Source organism: Dama dama, chromosome 17 (assembly GCF_033118175.1).
Source record: "Dama dama isolate Ldn47 chromosome 17, ASM3311817v1, whole genome shotgun sequence".
Lineage (NCBI taxonomy): Eukaryota > Metazoa > Chordata > Mammalia > Artiodactyla > Cervidae > Dama > Dama dama.
The window spans coordinates 48,753,794-48,772,134 of record NC_083697.1 but is presented as its reverse complement, the minus strand read 5'-3'; the positions used below and the strand labels follow the sequence as shown (position 1 = coordinate 48,772,134).

General features: G+C 40.9%; 1 protein-coding gene across 2 annotated transcripts in view; it reads left to right on the top strand.

The window, feature by feature from the left end:
* The window catches only part of PPARGC1A (PPARG coactivator 1 alpha), a 105,992-nt gene that overhangs the window by 14,939 nt on the left and 72,712 nt on the right, over positions 1-18,341 (top strand). The window lies entirely within an intron of this gene.

Below are 18,341 nucleotides of genomic sequence, written 5' to 3'. Positions count from 1 at the left end.
TAATGGGCTCTAGAGATCAAGCCCCCAAAAGAGTTTTTATTTTTTTTTTAAGAAGTAGCTTTGTTAACTGTTTCCCCCAATTCTTCATTCTCTCCAAAACTTCAGCTCAGAAACAGTTGGTTCAAGGAGGTAAAAGCAGGCTGGTCAGGTTGGGAGAAGGGAGACTTAGTAGCCAAATTCTTGATGACTGATGCCCTGCTCTATGTCACATCAGCCTGATTTATCGGCGCCTTGACTACGGCACAGAGTTTAGAGTGTTAGAGTGAGTTCCTTGGTGTTTCTCACACAATATGCAGGGCTGGAGCTCTGAACTTTGAAGGAAAGCCTCAGAGCTATTTGCAAAGTGCTGGTGCTTAGTGAATACTAAATTACATTTAGGAAATAGTCTATTGCTACCAGTTATACTTCATTTTTATTCTTGACACAGACACCTAAATCAGAGAACAGTAACATTTCAGAGATTATGGAAGCAGTTTGGGTATGTTCCAGCACTATAATAGGATCAGAATTTTAAGGCCTTTTGTATTATTACCAATAGTCACTTAGTTTCTACTGCAGTGTACTTTGTAGGGAATTACAGCTTTTACTAAAAAGATTAAAATGCTATTATGCAAATGATTGCGGTATGTTATTATGTTTACAAATTAACATCCATGGCTCAACACACAAATTAACTAACTATTCTATCTATGTTATTAAGGATTTAATAAAGTAACTGGTAATAAAAATGGGGAGCTTGGAACACTTAATAGGAAACAATTCTGATTTAACATAGAACTCAAGCCTTATGTTTAACGTTCTAGGTGATCTGGTGGTAAAATAAAGTTGAGCAAAGCACAAAGAACTGGGACTGTGAGAGCCACAAAGCTGCTCGTCTGAGACGCTAATGACCAGGAACTAAATAACTTCAGGCTACAATGTATGGTGGGCAGCATATCAATAAATCTAACCAAAGCACACACACTATCTTCTATTAATAAATAGTTCATTGAAATGATAATCACCCTCCATTGCATGTTTGATATGTTCCATACACACAGAGAATACTCACATTATTCTAAAATGGAGCTCAGAGCAAATTTTACTGTGGCAAATGGGATTTAGCTGCAGAATATCGCCGTGTGATAAAAGAGGAGAAGGCTAGGTTCAGACTAAGATGACTTTATAAACAGGCTGCAAATTGCTATTCCTAGCTGTTCATAAGAGATCATAAAAGCAAAGAGATAAGAACCGCCAAGGTCTCTGAGAAATGAATGTATGTGATTATGTTATCTTGTGGGTTGGATTTACTATACAGACCAACAACACCTTCACTTCAGTCCAACAGGAAAAGTAGAAAGAGATGTAGATTTTGAATATCAAACTTTGTTAGAATGGGCAAGTTCCCAAGCCCTAGAATTAAAATCTTTAGAAAGAAATCCACGATTCTGGTCAGTGACTCCATTTCTCGATCTAAAAATGAAAACTAAGGGTGCTACTCTTAAGCAAACAAACAGAAAGGGGGAGAAATAATTGCTAGAAAATCCTGGAGCAACATGATTCATACATCAAATATTTTTAGTTCATTTTTCTTAATAGTCAAATACAGATGTTGAAGACTTTTAGGCAAACAATAACCTTTTTAGGTCTACCTAAAAACAAATAATTAAACGAAATAATAAATAGACTATTAATGTCTTAGATCTACGTACGGAGAGCCACTACCTACAGAGAGTTGAGCTTCTTGGCAGGAATATCTGGGTGTACTTAAAGAAACGTAGGAGCAGGGAAGCAACTGCAAACTTGGTCAAGGTTTGTGCCCTTGCATACAATACAAGCAATTTATTTTGTTCCGAATAGCACCTCTGTCGTTGGGAAACTACTTATGCAAATTTGTGATATCTAGCTTTAGCAAGGCGCCTGGTTCCCTCATTTCCTTCCACATTTGGATAAATTGTGTTGTTCTTCACTCTTCCAAATTTGTCCTTGTGGAAGCGAACACTTGCAAATTGGTTGAAGCTTGCTAAGAGAAAGAAAGAGGGGGAGAGAAAGGAGGAAACGATTCAACCAAAAACAGTGGCTGTGACAGCTTATGATTTGATGGTTTGTGGCCTTGTGCTGTTCCCAGGCACCTGATCACGAATGTGGTACAACCCCTGTGATGTAGGTGTTCTGGAACTCTTGCCAGCACTCACTTGACACAACCAAGGTTTAAAGTACTGACAGTAACTTTACACAGTATGGTGGAACCGTGTGCCTGTGTGTGTGTGTGTGTGTGTGTGTGTGTGTGTGCACACGCACATGCACATACATACACGTTCACATTCTTTTTTTTTCAAGGGGGAAAAAAAAAGGGATACTTGCCATAGCAGGGTGGTAAAATAATTAGTCCAGTAGACAAATGTCTTGGCTTGTGTTTAAACAGAGCTTTAAGGACACAGTGTTCTCACCAGTCACATATCTAAATACAAACCAGTGTCAGCTGCCATGCAGACCAAAATGTAATAGCCTGCTTTCACATAGGTCATCGTCAATCCATTTTGGTTGGAGTCACACTTCACATCTGCTTCTGCGTGCTGCAGCCCCTTAAGGCGGCGACGGACTCCATAAGAGCACAAACAACCTAGCTATAAATTGCCACTGCTGGAGTTACTTTGAATAAGTGTATACTGTTTCATATTTATAATGGTGAGGCTTCATAATATGCACAGTGAATATATAACACCGATCAGTTCAACAAGCATGAAATTGTATGTTGTCAACTTGTCACATAAATAGAGTCATATTCTTGCTTGCGATAATGTTGAACTAACATTTTTTCCCCCAGAATTGTCGAGAGGGTCACAAAAAAAGTGGGGAGGTAGCATTTCCTTTGGGTAGATAAACAGTCAGGGCTATTGTAAAGCTGATATTACAGTTGATGGGTCCCTTTTCTCCCCTCTCTTCGAAGTGCTTGCTTTTCTTGGGTGAATGCTAATTGGCTAATCTGGTGTGTTTCTTCTGTCATCCAATGGTATCATTTTCAGCCAGTGCTACAAGGCTTTTTTGGGGGTTGTGTATGTGTGAGTAGCTTTTTTTGTTCTCCTTTAAAACTTTTTTTTTTCTATTCTTGTAGCGCAAATCAGTGCTAATTGTCATGAAATTTTCTAACCATCTTTTGGCAAGCTCTCGCATTCACTTGCACTCCAGTTAACTCTTAATTCATTACCAGAGTCCTGGGTCATAGAGAAGGCTGGACATTTCGATCAGACTTTCCCATGATGGAGAATTTAGAGAGATGCAGCAAGGAAATGATTTAAGCAAATGTGCAACTTACTGAAAAGAGAAGGGGACAAATGAAAGGTACTCACCAGTCTCTGGGGTGCAGTAGCAGAGGCCAGTTTCCAAGGTGGCAGAGGCATGAGTAGAAACCGATGTCAAGTACTTCTTCACTTTTGAGAAGTTCTTAGATGTGTTCAATGCTCCCCATCTTCCTTCATATGGCCTGGAGATAGAAGGTGTTGCCGGCTGTTTCTGCCTTGATGTGGGTTTTCCCAGTTAGGTTGCTAAGTTTAAAACCTCAGGACAGTGCTTTAGAATGCATGTATCCCCAAGGGGTGTGCCTAACACTGGCTGCCCTGGTGGCTCAGACGGTAAAGCGTCTGCCTGTAATGCAGGAGACATGAGTTTGATCAAGGGAAGATCTCCTGGAGGAGGAAATGGAAATCCAATCAGGTATTCTTGCCTAGAAAATCCCACCTGACAGGCTATAGTCCATAGGGTCACAAAGAATCAGACACAACTGAGTGACTAGCACACACACACATACACACACACAGGCCTGGCACTGATCTTTTCATCCCATGTCACTTGTGGTATAGATGGTCACATTTTCTCATGGAAGAAACCATTTGCCAGCCAAAACTGCTGGTCTCCAACTTGTATTTTCACATTTCTTCATGCTTCTGGACTTAAACAGTTTTTTTTTTACACTGATTTATTTATTCCTTCTTTAAAAAATTATTGTCAACCATCAGCATGCCCATCCCCTTGCCACTTTCTGGAAGTATTGTGATTACATGTAGGCAAAGTTTGTGGTGCCATGAAGCTCATGGTTAGTGATGCAAGCAGGGCTTTAAAATCCAGTGAGATAAGCTCTAGGACAGAGAAAGCAAAGCAGGGACTTTCACCTCTTGCCTATTATCCTGGTCATCGCTCACAGATAATTTCTGCCCTTCTCTGGGTTGGTACACTTATCATCTTCAAAAAGGCTCTCACCTTAAGGTGGAATTTTGCTGGAGAGAGTTTCTCCTAGGTAATGGTACCTTCTGCTCCAAACCAGAAACCCAGGCATAGAGTCCATCAAATTCAGGGCAGTGGGGCAGAATATTTGAAAGTGGGGAACCTGGGATTTATGGTGTCCTACACATATAGTATTGAGAGAAACAGTGGTTTGCTCATCGGAAATGACTGAGAGAAGATGGGGGTAGCCAACCTTCGGGCACAGGGCACGGCTGTCAGCAGGAAGTTCTCTAACGAGTGTGCCAAGCTGCTGTGAGTGGGACACGGAGCCCCTGGCAATGTATGCGGGGCTCCTGTGGATGAAAAGCATTTTGTACCATTTTAGGCCTGTTGACCTTTCTCTGTGAGAATGATATTTGAGTCTAGCTGAAAGGCCTGACACACTTTTTGCCTATATGTGATGTCCTGAACAGGTGGCTTTTCTGTGTCTTGGAACCTTCTTGTCATTGTCTCACGGAGGGTCCCGCCTGCTCCTGTGAATAAGGCAGGCTCGGGACGAAGGCTCCCCAGGCCTTTCCCCTGCTCTCTGGAGGTCCCAGGCACTACGTCATTCCTGGGCCTGGTTCCATTAGATCTGTTTCACTTCCCTGTAATTCCCCAGCTTAAATCTCTTCTCCCCAGTCCTTTCTGAGAAGTTTGTTTCTGCTTTCACATGGTGCTTACATAGGGAAAAAAGTCCCTCTGTTTCAGGAACACCCTTGGTTTTTCCATGGACTCTTGGCCTAAGGACACTAGCTTCTCCTAGAGCCATCTCATTTGTTCAGAGGTGAAGTCGGAGCTTCTGTATTCCAGACAGAGTTCTCCCGGGTGTTCAGGGATCCTCGCCAACACAGATCCTGTCCAGAGATGTTCTCATCTTAGGATCCTCTTGTGTCTTGCCAGCACATGCTTAGCGGGGACACCCTGCTCTCCTCTGAGCCGCTGATATCAGTTGCCTTTTCTTTTAGGCGGTGCTACAAGCTGGGAAGGCTGGTCCCACTGAAAAAGAGTCTGGGCGAATGCCTGAGCATTTGAATGCAGCGATGCTGCATGGGATGAGTGACTTCTTTCCCCCGCTGGTCCCCAGTGCTGGGATGCTGAGAGCAGTAGATTTGAGAGTTATATTAGGTCACAATGCCACTTTCTAGCTTCTTTAATCCTGTCACCGGGCAATCCCAACAATGTAGCTGAGGTGGCTGCCTCTGTCCAGGAAGGATTTGTGTCAGTTTCTCCGGGGACAAATCTGGGTCTGGTCTGCTTTGCAATATTTGTTCCAATGGAAAATTTTGACAAAGTCATTCTGTCCACACAGAGCCAAAGAATTTTCTGCGTTTAGATGCATTTGGAGGTAACTGAATGTTGTCTGGTCTTGGCAGATAACTGAGTCTGACGGTTCACGTAGCATGATCCATGCCCTGTTTAATTTGTCTTTGAATGGCAAATGTGTTGTTTCTTCTCTGAGTCAGCAAAAGGCATGATACCCTCCAAGAATACTGTGTGACCTCTCTGCTGCTTTTGTGATATGGAAAAACAAAACATCGAGCCTACTTTTCTTCCTCAAGTTGCTGGTTCATTTTTATTTCTAGTGACATGTTTCATAGCTGAAAGAGAAGATGTATGTTCCATAGATGGGATGCATTTTTACTTAATCACAGTGGTTATTTTTATAATTCATATTAAGAGACCTCATTTCTCTGGCCATTATTAACTTAATATTATTAATTGTCTGAAACATGGCCGAGAAACACACCATTTGTATAAATGTCTCTGAGAAGCCAAACCATGTGCGAAAAAAAATCCTACTCTCAAACTCAACGCATTTTATTCCCAGATAAGCTTCTCCAACTCTCACTTACCACTTGCTTCCTTTTGTTTTACTTACAATTTAAACAAATCTAGTTATCTGTGTTCTGAGCACATGGGAGATTAGAAGAAATGATTTAGAAAGTTAATGAGCTTGTAGAGGCAAGGAGTGGGAAGTAAGAACTGACCAAAACAGATGAGACTAAAAACTACAAAAAGTAGACAATTACTGAAAATATGACTATCTGGGGCAATTTCAGTTGAGGAAAAATGCCCTGTATTTCTCAGGGCTATATTTCTAAATAGCTCCCTATGGTCATTTTATAGTATCACACAATGCTACAAAAATCAATTCTCGTAATTTTTAAGACGAGGGAAATATGTAAATGAAATGCTTTAATGAAAAATTAGGTGCTTAAGCCATTTAACTTCTTGATTCATCTGTGCAAGTTCCAATGTAGATTAATGCCTGATCATGAGAGATAAATGAGGCATATATGCAAACACACACACATATTTTTTATATATAAAAGATTTTCATGGGGTCTAGATATCATCCTGTGTTTCCCAAGTAGCAACACCTAATATGAGAACATTCTGTGTAATGATAATTTAATGTTAAACTTCATTATATATTTTGTCAGATCACTTTCTCCCTTCAAAAACACAGCTGGTAAAATTTCCTCCAACAAAAAAGATTTTCTTTTTTCTTGTCAGTAGTAAAACTCTTTAGCTATGAGGCCATTGGTTAAGACAAATACAGCTCAGCAGTTGTTGTTTTTGTTTAGCCGCTAAGTTTCGTGTCCAACTCTTGTGACCCCATGGACAGTAGCCCACCAGGCTCCTATCTCTATGGGTTATCCTTAAATAAGCAATTCCCTACATTACTTTAGAATGAAATTACTTATTATCCCCTTCGGTGCTTTTCTATCCAGTCTCCAAATATAAACCACCACCCAACAATGCATAATTTATTGAGAACATACTTAAGTATTACCAGTACTGTGAATAATTTCCTTCTTATTTCTCATTTTGTTTGCAGATCCTTTGGGTAGTCATTCCCTTCTCTAGGGAATCTTCCTGACCCAGGGATCAAACTTGGGTCTTCTGCATTGCAGGCAGATTCTTTACCATCTGAACCACCAGGGAAGCCCTATAAATAAATCACCAGCTGTAGAGCTTGCAAGACACTCACTAAATTGTGCTGCTTGGATTTGGGTAAAGGATTTCAGATAATGTGCAGGACTGAGTTTCCTAAGTCTTATCTCTGTCTCAAACCCAAGGAAAGCTATGACTGGGTCTTCTTTATCTGAACTTTCTGGCCCAGCTCTGTCACTTTTCACCTGAGGGGAGAGAATGGACAGTTTGGGTTTCTCTATGTGGACCCTGAGCTTTGGTTAGGTCATGACCCCTCATTAATATTCCAACTTTGACAATTTCTAAGAATGCTGTCCACCCTGACCACTGTAAGCAGCCCAGCTCCCCTGGCACTTCTCACACTTTTCCTTTGTAAGAAGACATTTGTGCCTCTCTTCATGTCCCTTTCAGGAGTCATTCTTCCCTTGTTCAATTTTTCCCTTTCTCTTTATGGCTGTCATAATAGCCCCTGATACAGTCAGGCAGCGGTGACCCTGTCCATCACTCACCTGCAAGCTATTCTGGAGCCCGCGGATGGTCCCTGAGTGACCAGATTAATTGTGCTGGTGGTGGGCCTTTCCACCCGACCTTTCATCCAGGAGCATAAAAGCCAATCCCAGGCTGTGTGTGAGCTGGCTGCCCTGCCATTGTGGTGTCCTCCACAAGCCAAGCAGGGGAAAAAGAGAAAATCAATGCAAATGAAGTTCAAGAACAGGGACAGGAAAAGCTGTGTGGTTGGGGGCGCTCAGAAATTCAATCTGTCCTCCTTTGCGTGTCACTGAAAATACGTCTTAAAAAGTGAGAGTCCAAAGGAGCTTTTCCGTAGACACAGTGTCCATAAACTGTATTATAACCATGTGCTGTGGTAAAGGCTGTGGTTGTTTGGGTCTGTGTTCAGTAGGAGCGTTTACCAGGGGAAGGATAAACTGCTAAGTCTGTAAACTTAAGGTCTCGGTGGCCCCTCGTAGGCAAAAAATGAGTAGTGTTGTCACATGTACAAAAGAGCACCTTTTCCTTTTGTGAAGGTCTCTGCATTGTAGCTAAAGGGGTCCATGCTTCTGGCAGTGTCCCTCGGGCTCCGTTATAAACCACACAAGGACTTCCGTCATATTCATTAAATGGCTGCCGTAAGTTGGTGTCTTGTATCTTCTCAGTGCCCAGCACAAAGCCATGCATATTTGGAATTTGCTTCTGATGTCTGTTGCTGCTGCTAATGCTGCTAAGTCACTTCAGTCATGTCTGACCCTGTGAGACCCCATAGACGGCAGCCCACCAGGCTCCCCTGTCCCTGGGATTCTCCAGGCAAGAACACTGGAGTGGGTTGCCATTTCCTTCTCCAATGCATGAAAGTGAAAAGTGAAAGTGAAGTCGCTCAGTGGTGTCCAACTCTTCACGACCCCATGGACTGCAGCCTACCAGGCTCCTCCGTCCGTGGGATTTTCCAGGCAAGAGTACTGGAGTGGGGTGCCATTGCCTTCTCCGCTGATGTCTGTTAATGGATGGATGTCCAGTGGTTCTATCAGATTCAGGGAGAGGAAAAGAGAGAGTCAGGAAGAGAGAGAGAGAGAATAAAGTGACCTTCCCAGCCATTCAGACCAATCACGCTAAAAATAAAGACATCTCAAAGATCTGAGAGCATGCTCTCCAAGAGACGGTTTATAAACAGAGCCAGCCGTGACAGCATACACGTGCATCTACCAGAGTGGCAGTGATCCTACCTTCTAGTTGCTCCTTAGATGAAGATAGATGCGTGGTTATAACAGCAGTTGTCAGACACATGCTAAGCTGTTGTGTGTTGGCACATAAAGACGCTGTTATCTGCCTGCAATGGACGTTGAGTATTCACTCTGTCTCCTACAAGAGAGGGGATATCTCTCCCTCTCAGTGAAGAGTTAAAGAATTGGTACCTTTACAGGGCTTCAGAGCATTGGGAGTAATTCTGCCCATGTCCCAGGGACCACCTCTTCCCAACTACTGTGTCCATAGATCTTAGCCCACTTTGCTTCTCTCAGTGGATCCAGGCTTCAGACCTTTTGCAACTATTTTGGTTTTTTGTTGTAGTTTCCTTGTCAGAAATTGCGATGAAATAAATTTATTTCATATGAAAAAAATGATTGCCTCATTACACAAGTTTATAATACCATAGCTATATGGCAGTTACCCAATTTCATGGAAGAATCAAGCACAGAGGTTATAACGAAGTGGTAGGATGGCTAATCTTCTGAGGTGTTCAGGAGTTTCAGAAGCTGTGAACGTTTTGGCCTTGCTTTGGTTTATAGGCTGGAAACCTGTGTGCAAAAATAGCCAAGTGAAAGAATCTCCTTAACCTGAATTTCTTGCCAGTTTCTGTAGAGCCGTTGAATTCTTGGTCATCTTTGCTATTTTAGCAATGACCTTAGTGAGCTGTCCTCAGTTATTAGGGAACAGTTAACCCAGCCCATGTGTGTACCTGTTGAGGCTGACTCATAGAGGTGTGTATGCTCTCAGTCATGTTTGACTCTCTGAGACCCCATAGACTAGTCTGCCAGGCTCCTCTGTCCTTGGAATTTTCCAGGCAAGATTACTGAAGTGGGTTTCCATTTCTTCCTCCAGAGGATCTTCCTGACCCAGGGATCAAACCCACATCTCTTGGGTCTCCTGCATTAGCAGGTGGGTTCTGTGCCAACAGAAGGTCATTGCTAAAATAGCAAAGATGACCAAGAATTCAACGGCTCTACAGAAACTGGCAAGAAATTCAGGTTAAGGAGATTCTTTCACTTGGCTATTTTTGCACACAGGTTTCCAGCCTATAAACCAAAGCAAGGCCAAAACGTTCACAGCTTCTGAAACTCCTGAACACCTCAGAAGATTAGCCATCCTACCACTTCGTTATAACCTCTGTGCTTGATTCTTCCATGAAATTGGGTAACTGCCATATAGCTATGGTATTATAAACTTGTGTAATGAGGCAATCATTTTTTTCATATGAAATAAATTTATTTCATCGCAATTTCTGACAAGGAAACTACAACAAAAAACCAAAATAGTTGCAAAAGGTCTGAAGCCTGGATCCACTGAGAGAAGCAAAGTGGGCTAAGATCTATGGACACAGTAGGGAAGCCCAGTGAGTTAAAATTTAGTATGCCATTACATAGGAAACTCAGATACAGGAATTTATTTCATTCCTTCTTAAATTGACCCATTTGTTGACCATTTAAAGAACATCCACTGTGTGCAAGGCACTAATTTAGGTACTCAAAATGCAAGAATGTATCATGTCATGATACTTAGGACAGAAGAGTTGGTTGTCTAGTGAAAAGACACTTAAATTATCAGATATTGGGATGAATTTTTTGACAAAATTAGAGATGAGGTACCATGAAGACACCACGAGAGGGGTAAAAATGTTTGCTGAAAGATTGAAAAGGGAGGAAAGTTTGTAGGTGCTGGTAGGTTATTTATGTGAGAAAGTTCATTACACCAGGGCTTAAACATACTCTTATTTACTTATAAAATGTAGCAAACTGCATTTCTTACCTCTTAGGAAGAAAACGGAATGACCAAGAAAAAGGATGCACATAGTAGGCTCTTCATAACATTTTAAAAATGAATCCGCCTTCTAACAAGGCCTTGCGACGTCATACTTGGCAGTCCAATAGCTCATTAGATTATAACAAAAGCAGCAGAGCTAAATAAGAAGTCCTCTGTCAGTCACCCTCGGTGGTATCTCTGAGAGCAAATGCAACAAATAGAATCAGAAATGACTTAAATAGTCAGCTAGCACAAGCCAAATTTAAAAAAAGCCCCGAAAAGACCAAAAATGGAAACATATTACAGTTATCTACATTCACAGTACAGAACAAGTTTGGTCGTATTTAAGATAATTCTCTAGTGCCTGCTATTTTTAGCCCAAGGGTAAGCTCCTTTAAGAGTCTTTTGGCATTGCATCCCTTTAACCTGGCCTAACAAACTAAGCCAATAAGCTGTCTGATTTTCCTCGTCCATCCAGGAGGAAGACAGATAGCTGAAACAAACCATTTTCTGGGAAAATGTTCAGCCTATCTTGTATTAAGAGTTTTTTCTTCATACAGATTTTTAAAACATCCCAATATTAAGTGTTGCCTGTCAGAGACCAAAATGTCAAACTTTGCTGTTTTGAAATTGTAGGCTCATGGTTATAAAAAGAGGATTTTATAGGCCTAGTCTAATGGAAATAAACATTACTCCATTACCTTCAGTAAAACCAAATCTTTACAGTTCAAGCTATCATTATTAATGTCTATGAGAAGAAAGAAACGTTTCCAGGGGGTTTATTTATTTTTTTTTTTAAGGCAAAGAAAGACCGGCGAGCTGTACCATAGCAAATGAAAGTTTTCTTAAAGCTTTCTCCTCAGTGACTTTGCAATGTGTAATTTAAAAGCAGAAAGCAAAGAAAATGCAGTTTTAAAACACTAGGCTGGCTATTCCTGCTATCTTTCTTCCTTACATATTAACAACTCTCTGTGAGACTATTGCTCTGTCAATTCTTGTCTGTCTTTCTCTATATGCTATATACAAACAACTCTATCAGCCTTCTATTGTTCACAACCATGCATGTGTGGGGCAGGTTGTATGGGGTGGGTGGGTGTGTATATCTGGAGACATAGTTGTGAGCTACCTCAGTTTAAACCATAGAGACACAAATGTGGATTACAACACTTAACAGTGTATTATCTTATACATAGTTCTTCAAAAATCATACTGTTAACCCTCCAAGTTTAAGGTGGTTCCCAGATTGACAGGTTTATTGAAATTCAGAAGACTGAAATTGGCAATTCAGCATTGGGTAGATTTCAGCAATCAATAGCCAGAAATTTCTTGAACTCAGAATATAGGCAAGGTAGTAAGCCAGGTGTGGTGGGAGTAGAAAGGTGTTTAAGGCAGGCCTCAGTTCCCAAGGAGACTTGTCAACAAATTGTAGGAAGAATAGACCCAGGCCCATGCAGTGGCAGTCAGAAAAACTGAGGGTATGTATAACGGCCTTCCTCTGTCCCAGACACAATGCCTAGCTTTCCTCTCTTCCACAGTGATTCTGCTTCAATTACCAGCCTTCTCATAAACATGTCATTAAGCCCCTGATAAATGCCCCACCACTCTTCTTGGTTATGCATGATTTCTATCTTCCCACAGATTAGGGTTTTAGGAGTTAGTCTTTAACCAGAACTCAAATTCCCTGGTTCCCATTGCTTGCCCTCAGTGTCAATAGGATTTAATTGCTATTAATGTTTTTCATCAGGAAGCCTCAGAAACACTGGCCTGTCGAGAAGCTCTCTCCAAGGATATATTTGCTTTCTTGAGATGTTCTATTGCCTGTTAAATGATCACAGGGTGCCTATTCTGCAGAACACTGGTGGGCTCCGCGCATTCTTTGTCCTGCCATTGCAGTCTACTGCCAGGGAAGTGTTTTGTGCTCTGCAAGCTGACTCCTGATCTTTAGTCCTCTTTAAGACCAGCTGTTAATCTTTAGCACAGGCTGACTCTGCAACCCAGCACACACCAGGTTGCCTAACTTCTTGTTTGTGTGCTCCCAGAGATCAGAAACGAGTTTGCTGTTTTGCCCCCAAACCACAAGCCTTAGGGTCACTGCCACTGTCTCCCTGTCCTTTGTTCTCCATGTTCTGTCTGTTGCTAAAAAGTTCCTCGTTCTTAGGTGAATGATCACATCTTCCTGCATCATTTCTTTTTAACTCTTGTCAACTTGTGTTTAGTGATCATGCCCTCTTGACTGCCATCATCTTCCCTCTGTCAGTGCTGTTCCCGCTACTTTTGAAGGCTTCATATCTCACACATGCCATACTAGATGATGAAGCCATTACTTTTCAGCTTCTTCTGTATGCCTAGAACTTTGCCAGAAACTATGGTACACATAAAAAAAGTTCATGAACTTTAGGAATTCTCTTTCTTTGGGGATATACAGCTTTGTAAGGAAACAAGACCTATTCATGGGACATGGTTGGACAATGGGTGAAACATGGATGGTCTTTCAACAAAGCCATATTCTAGGCACCATGTCAAAAATACAAATCAGGGACCTAGCCCCTGGGCTCCATTAGCAACTAGCTGTCCCATAAGGAAATATGCTCATCAGCATGATATTAGCAAATGCCTTTAAGAGTTTTAGAATTGGGAAAGATCCATAAGACCTGTGGGATAAGACAGAAGTCAGAACTGAAACAGATCTTCTGAACAGAGATGTCCATCAGCAGAGAGGAAAGGGAAATATTTCAGACATCAGTTTTCTTCTCATTATTTACTCACCAAATATTTAATGCCCATCTACTATATGCCAGGATTTATGCCAGCTATTAACATAACAAACTGGATGGGACAGAGACAATAGTAAGAGCAAAGTCATGGTGGTGGAGAGAGCCCAAGGGATGCTTGGGAAATAAGAACTAATCTTATTGGGTAGAAGGGAAAGAAGATACAAGTGGATAGAATCTTAGTATTGGACTAAGGAGAGACTAGTCCAACAATAGGGAATCTGAGGGCCAGGTACCTTAAGTGACTCATATAATGGTTAACAGGGCTTCCCAGGTAGCACAGTGATAAAGAAACTGCCTGCCAATGCAGGAGACGTGAGTTCGATCCCTAGATAGGGAAGATCTCCTGATGTAGGAAATAGCTACACACTCCAGTATTCTTGCCTGGAAAATTCCATTGACAGAGGAGTCTGGTGGGCTACAGTCCACGGGGTCGCAAAGAGTCGAATGCAGCTGAGTGACTGAGCATGCACAAGTACCCACATAGGCATAATGGACAGCCTCGGGTCAGGACAAGCAGGGGGAAGACAGCAGACAGACCTTTTTATCATGGAAAACGTGTTGTCTTGCACAGAGGTTGCAGGCAGAGGCCCAGTGAGGAGGCTGTTGTGGTTTTCAAGCTTGAGGTAATAGGGCTGGAATTAGGAAATGATGGTGACAATGAAAGGAAGGGGTGGACGTGGAAGACATTGTGAAGAGAGAATCGATGAAGATCTTCATCACATCCAGTGAGAGGTTTGATGCTGTGGTGAGACAAAAAGCAGTAAAAATGGCTGTGGTTTCAAGCCTGGGTGATTTGGAGGCTTTGGGATCAGTTAAGGAAAACGAGAGAATCAGGGGAGGGTATGGTTCGTGGCAGGAGCCGAGAGGAAGGATCTAGAATGTAATGTGCATAGATTTAAAGAGCCTGGGGTGGCTGCTATTGGGAGTCAGTGAAAAAAAGTATAGCAATTGAGCTTGGGAGCAGTCATGAAAGTCATGAGGATGGGTGTCTTAAAGGAAATATTTATTTGGCAGACACTGTGGAGGAGGGATATCGAGATTTCCCTTTGTCTGACATATTAAAGATTTTTCACTTTTGCTTTGAGGTCAATAATTTGCCAGGCTTTCTCTTGCTGATAGAAACAGTAACTTTGGGTATTTTTATGTGCTAGATGCTGGGGCTACACATCTCTAAACAGTGTTTTCATGTAAAAAAAAAATGTTTTATTTTATAAAGTTTGTGTGTGTGTGAGTGTGCTCAGTCATGTCCAACTCTTTGCAACCTCATGGACTGTAGCCCACCAGGCTCCTCTGTCTGTAGAATTTTCCAGGCAAGAGTACTGAATCAGGTTGCCATTTCCTCCTCCAGTGGATCTTCCTGGCCCAGCGATCAAACCCATGTCTCTTGTGTCTCCTGCATTAGCAGGCAGATTCTTTACCACTGCACCTCTTGAGAAGTCCTTATAAAGTTTAACTTAATATATTAAAAATAAGTGATCATGTCTGATTCACCTAATTGCCATGATGGGTTGTAGGTGTTATCTCACTTTACTGTTCAGAAAGTGAGGCTTTGATAAGTAACTTCTCTAGGACCAAGTTACAAAAAGGAACCAGAAGAACTAAGATTGCCTGACTCCCAGACTTGAATTTTTAACCACACCCTTTGACTTAATACCTCTATTGCTGGGCTCTAAGCTTCTCATCCCCTCCTACTCCCAGCCTTTTTCAAATTTTCCAAATGCCTGGAAGTATTTCTGTCCCCTTGTTTTCAATTCTTCTGAATTTTAAAATCACAGGAATCTCTCAAATTCTGGAAGTGTTCCCTGATTAATTCCACCTCTACCCCAAGAGCTAGCAGAGCCCAGATCTGATCTTGTTGGAAGAGATTTCATGTTATTCAGTGGAGAGATCAGCATGAATCCATCCTGCCACAGCCTGTTCAACAGATCAGAGTTTATGCCTACTGCCCATGGATCTGTAGATGTTTTCATTTGCAGAAGATTAAACTTGAAAGCTGGCCTCCCTACTGGCTCAGATGGTAAAGAATCCGCCTACAATGCAGGAGACCCAAGTTTGATACCTGGGTTTGAAAGATCCTCAGAGGTGGGCATGACAACCCACTTCAGTATTCTTGCCCAAAGAATCCCATGGACAGAGGAGCCTGGCAGGCTACCATCCAGAGGGTCACACAGAGTCAGATACGACTGAAGTGACTTAGCATGCATGCACACATGTACTTGAAAGCATATATTAAAATTGTACGGCCAGGAACACTTTGGGATATTCTTCATGCCCTCAGTGTGTATATTCCTGATACATATTGACTGGTGGATGGATATTTTTGTTAGCATTTGAGAAGGAAGGCAATTACAAAGTATTTATAATACATCCTAAACTTGACTTTAAAGTCCTTTATTGAACTCTTGGGCATGTATTCGTAAACTACATTTGGTAGAATATGCCTATAAGACAGGTCTCCTGGAAGACAAGTTTAGTGGGGAATATAACTCTTTTAAAATGCAATTGAAAACAGGTGTATTCCCCCTCAATAAATCATTTCTTACAATTGCACTTAGCTCTTATCATTCTCCTTTCTTTAGTGGACATCAAATCATTTTGCATTTGTAGCTGTGCCCTTTTTTCTTAATGCTTTGTCTTTCTGCGGTTCTTGGGTTAAAAAGTAAAACTGTGCCTTATTCATCTCTTTTTTATGCACAATGCCTTGCACATAGGAACTCAATAAATACGTGTCATAAGACTGTGTATTACTCCCTCAGTTCAAGTGGGATGATGATTTTTATTTTTTTCAGTTCCTACATTCTCTTAGCTATTCTTTAGTCCCTGGTTCAAAATTCTGTGAATGAAAAGTGCTCAGTGCTGCCTAATGAATGAATTAATGATATTTTACTTGTGATCTTCAAAACCATCCTGGAAATATTTTGGGGAACTGGGAAAATTACCTGTTAACTAGCTCTCTTGAGTAGCAGCCAGACTGGGTCTGGTGACTATCAAAATCTTTGGGTGGGTCACTGATTTCATTTCAGCTAGTTCATTCTTTGTTTCAAATAATACAGGTTTTTGTGCACTGATGTTTAAGATAAAGTGGTGCCCATTTTGCATTTCTGGTTATGTTTACAAAACAGTGTTTTACTGCTGTCTAAACACGAGAGTGCTCACAATCACTCGCACTGCAGCACACCCAAAAGGGACTGTCGTGTGGTCTTGCCCTTCATTTGAAATATGTTGTACTTAAAGGTCATACTGTTCTAGTTTGGGTAGCAGAGTATTGATCAGGGTATTATCTTAACAGTTATACTGTTGATTGAATGAAAATACATATCCAAGAATGCAATTGGTATTACCAGACACTATTCCTGGGAGCCTGGTCATTCCAAAAAGGCTAAGAATGGTCAGCAGGTAAATATTATCAAGCAGAGTGCAAGCTGGTGGTACCCAATGTCCTCCAAGCATCACTGTTTAGATTCTGGCCTTTATATTGTCCTGCTTTTTTATTGTCCCACTGTATTTTTTTGTCCCACTATATTTTATTGTCCCCCATATTGGTCCATCTTTTTATTCTTTATTTAGAATTCCTCAGCTCTTTAGAATTCTTCTCTTGCTCCTCCTTCCTTTTTTCCTTCTAGCATTAATACTCATATTTTCATCCATTTTTGAAGGATTATGGGGAGACAATATCATTGCATCTAATCCTGAATTAATGGTGCTTGAATTTAATGGCACTTCCTCTGATATCATCGGGGAATTCTTAATTATCTAATATAAAGCCCTTTATGAGGTCTCTGTTCTTCTGGAATTTTCTGCGCTATTTGAATATTCCCCTTTGACTTGAATGTAGTAAAACTCTTTTCTCCCTTGGTATTTTATTTTAAATGTTTTAGTTGTTATTAATGTTCCTTTTCAGTGTCCTAATTTTCTTTCTATTTCTCTGAACACATCTTTTCTCTTTTCTTTGCTTAGATAATCCTACAGATACCTGTCCCTTACACTTTCAGCAGGTAGGCATACCAGAGCCAATTGTTGAAGCCAAAGCTCACATCTGAACTGGCTTAGCAGTGACTCTGTTGGTTTTGCAGCCATCACCTCTGAATTGAGTCTTGTCTTGGTCTGACTTTGGGACTAGCATTTAAACAATGTCACTCTTTCCTAATTAACAGAGGCAACCCAGGGAAAAGTGGTTTATGAAATGATGCTTGAGTATCATTTTACTAGCATCATTATGCTAGCATCACCTGCTAGTATAACTTTATTTCCTGGGAAGAGCACAGAGTGGATAATTCATTTGAAGAGTGTACTGGAGTGGACTAGTATTAAAAGTATTATAATAATACTGTAATTTCTATTTAAAACTGTATTTAATTATGTTGTATAAATTTATATTTATGTATTACCTTAATTTATGTTATCTTATAAAATGTAAATATAAATTTATACTTTAAAATTGAAAAAAAATAAAATTGTATAATTTGTATTTATATAATAATATGTTTATCTACCTTAATTTTTATTTATATTGTAACACATAGTCCATGCAACTTTCACTAATTCTTCCTGCCTTCCTAAAAGGACTAGAAAGCAAATGTTTTGCACTGTGGGACTCAGTTTCAGAATTAAGAGGCTAGCATTGGCAAAGGTGATGTTTGACTCTCAGTCCTCTCTCCCAATTTTAACATATTATCTCTACATGTGGCATTTTCTCACATGTATGGAGAGAGTATAGAAAACCTACAAAAAACAAATGAGGACCATATCCCTTCTTCACAAGAGTACACAGAAAATCAAAGGGCCTTGCCAAAGTTCCTAGACATCGGCAATTTCCTTCTTTTCTGTATCCCAAGAGCCCAAAGGCATAACAGGATGGTTAGAAGGTTGGGTCCTGGA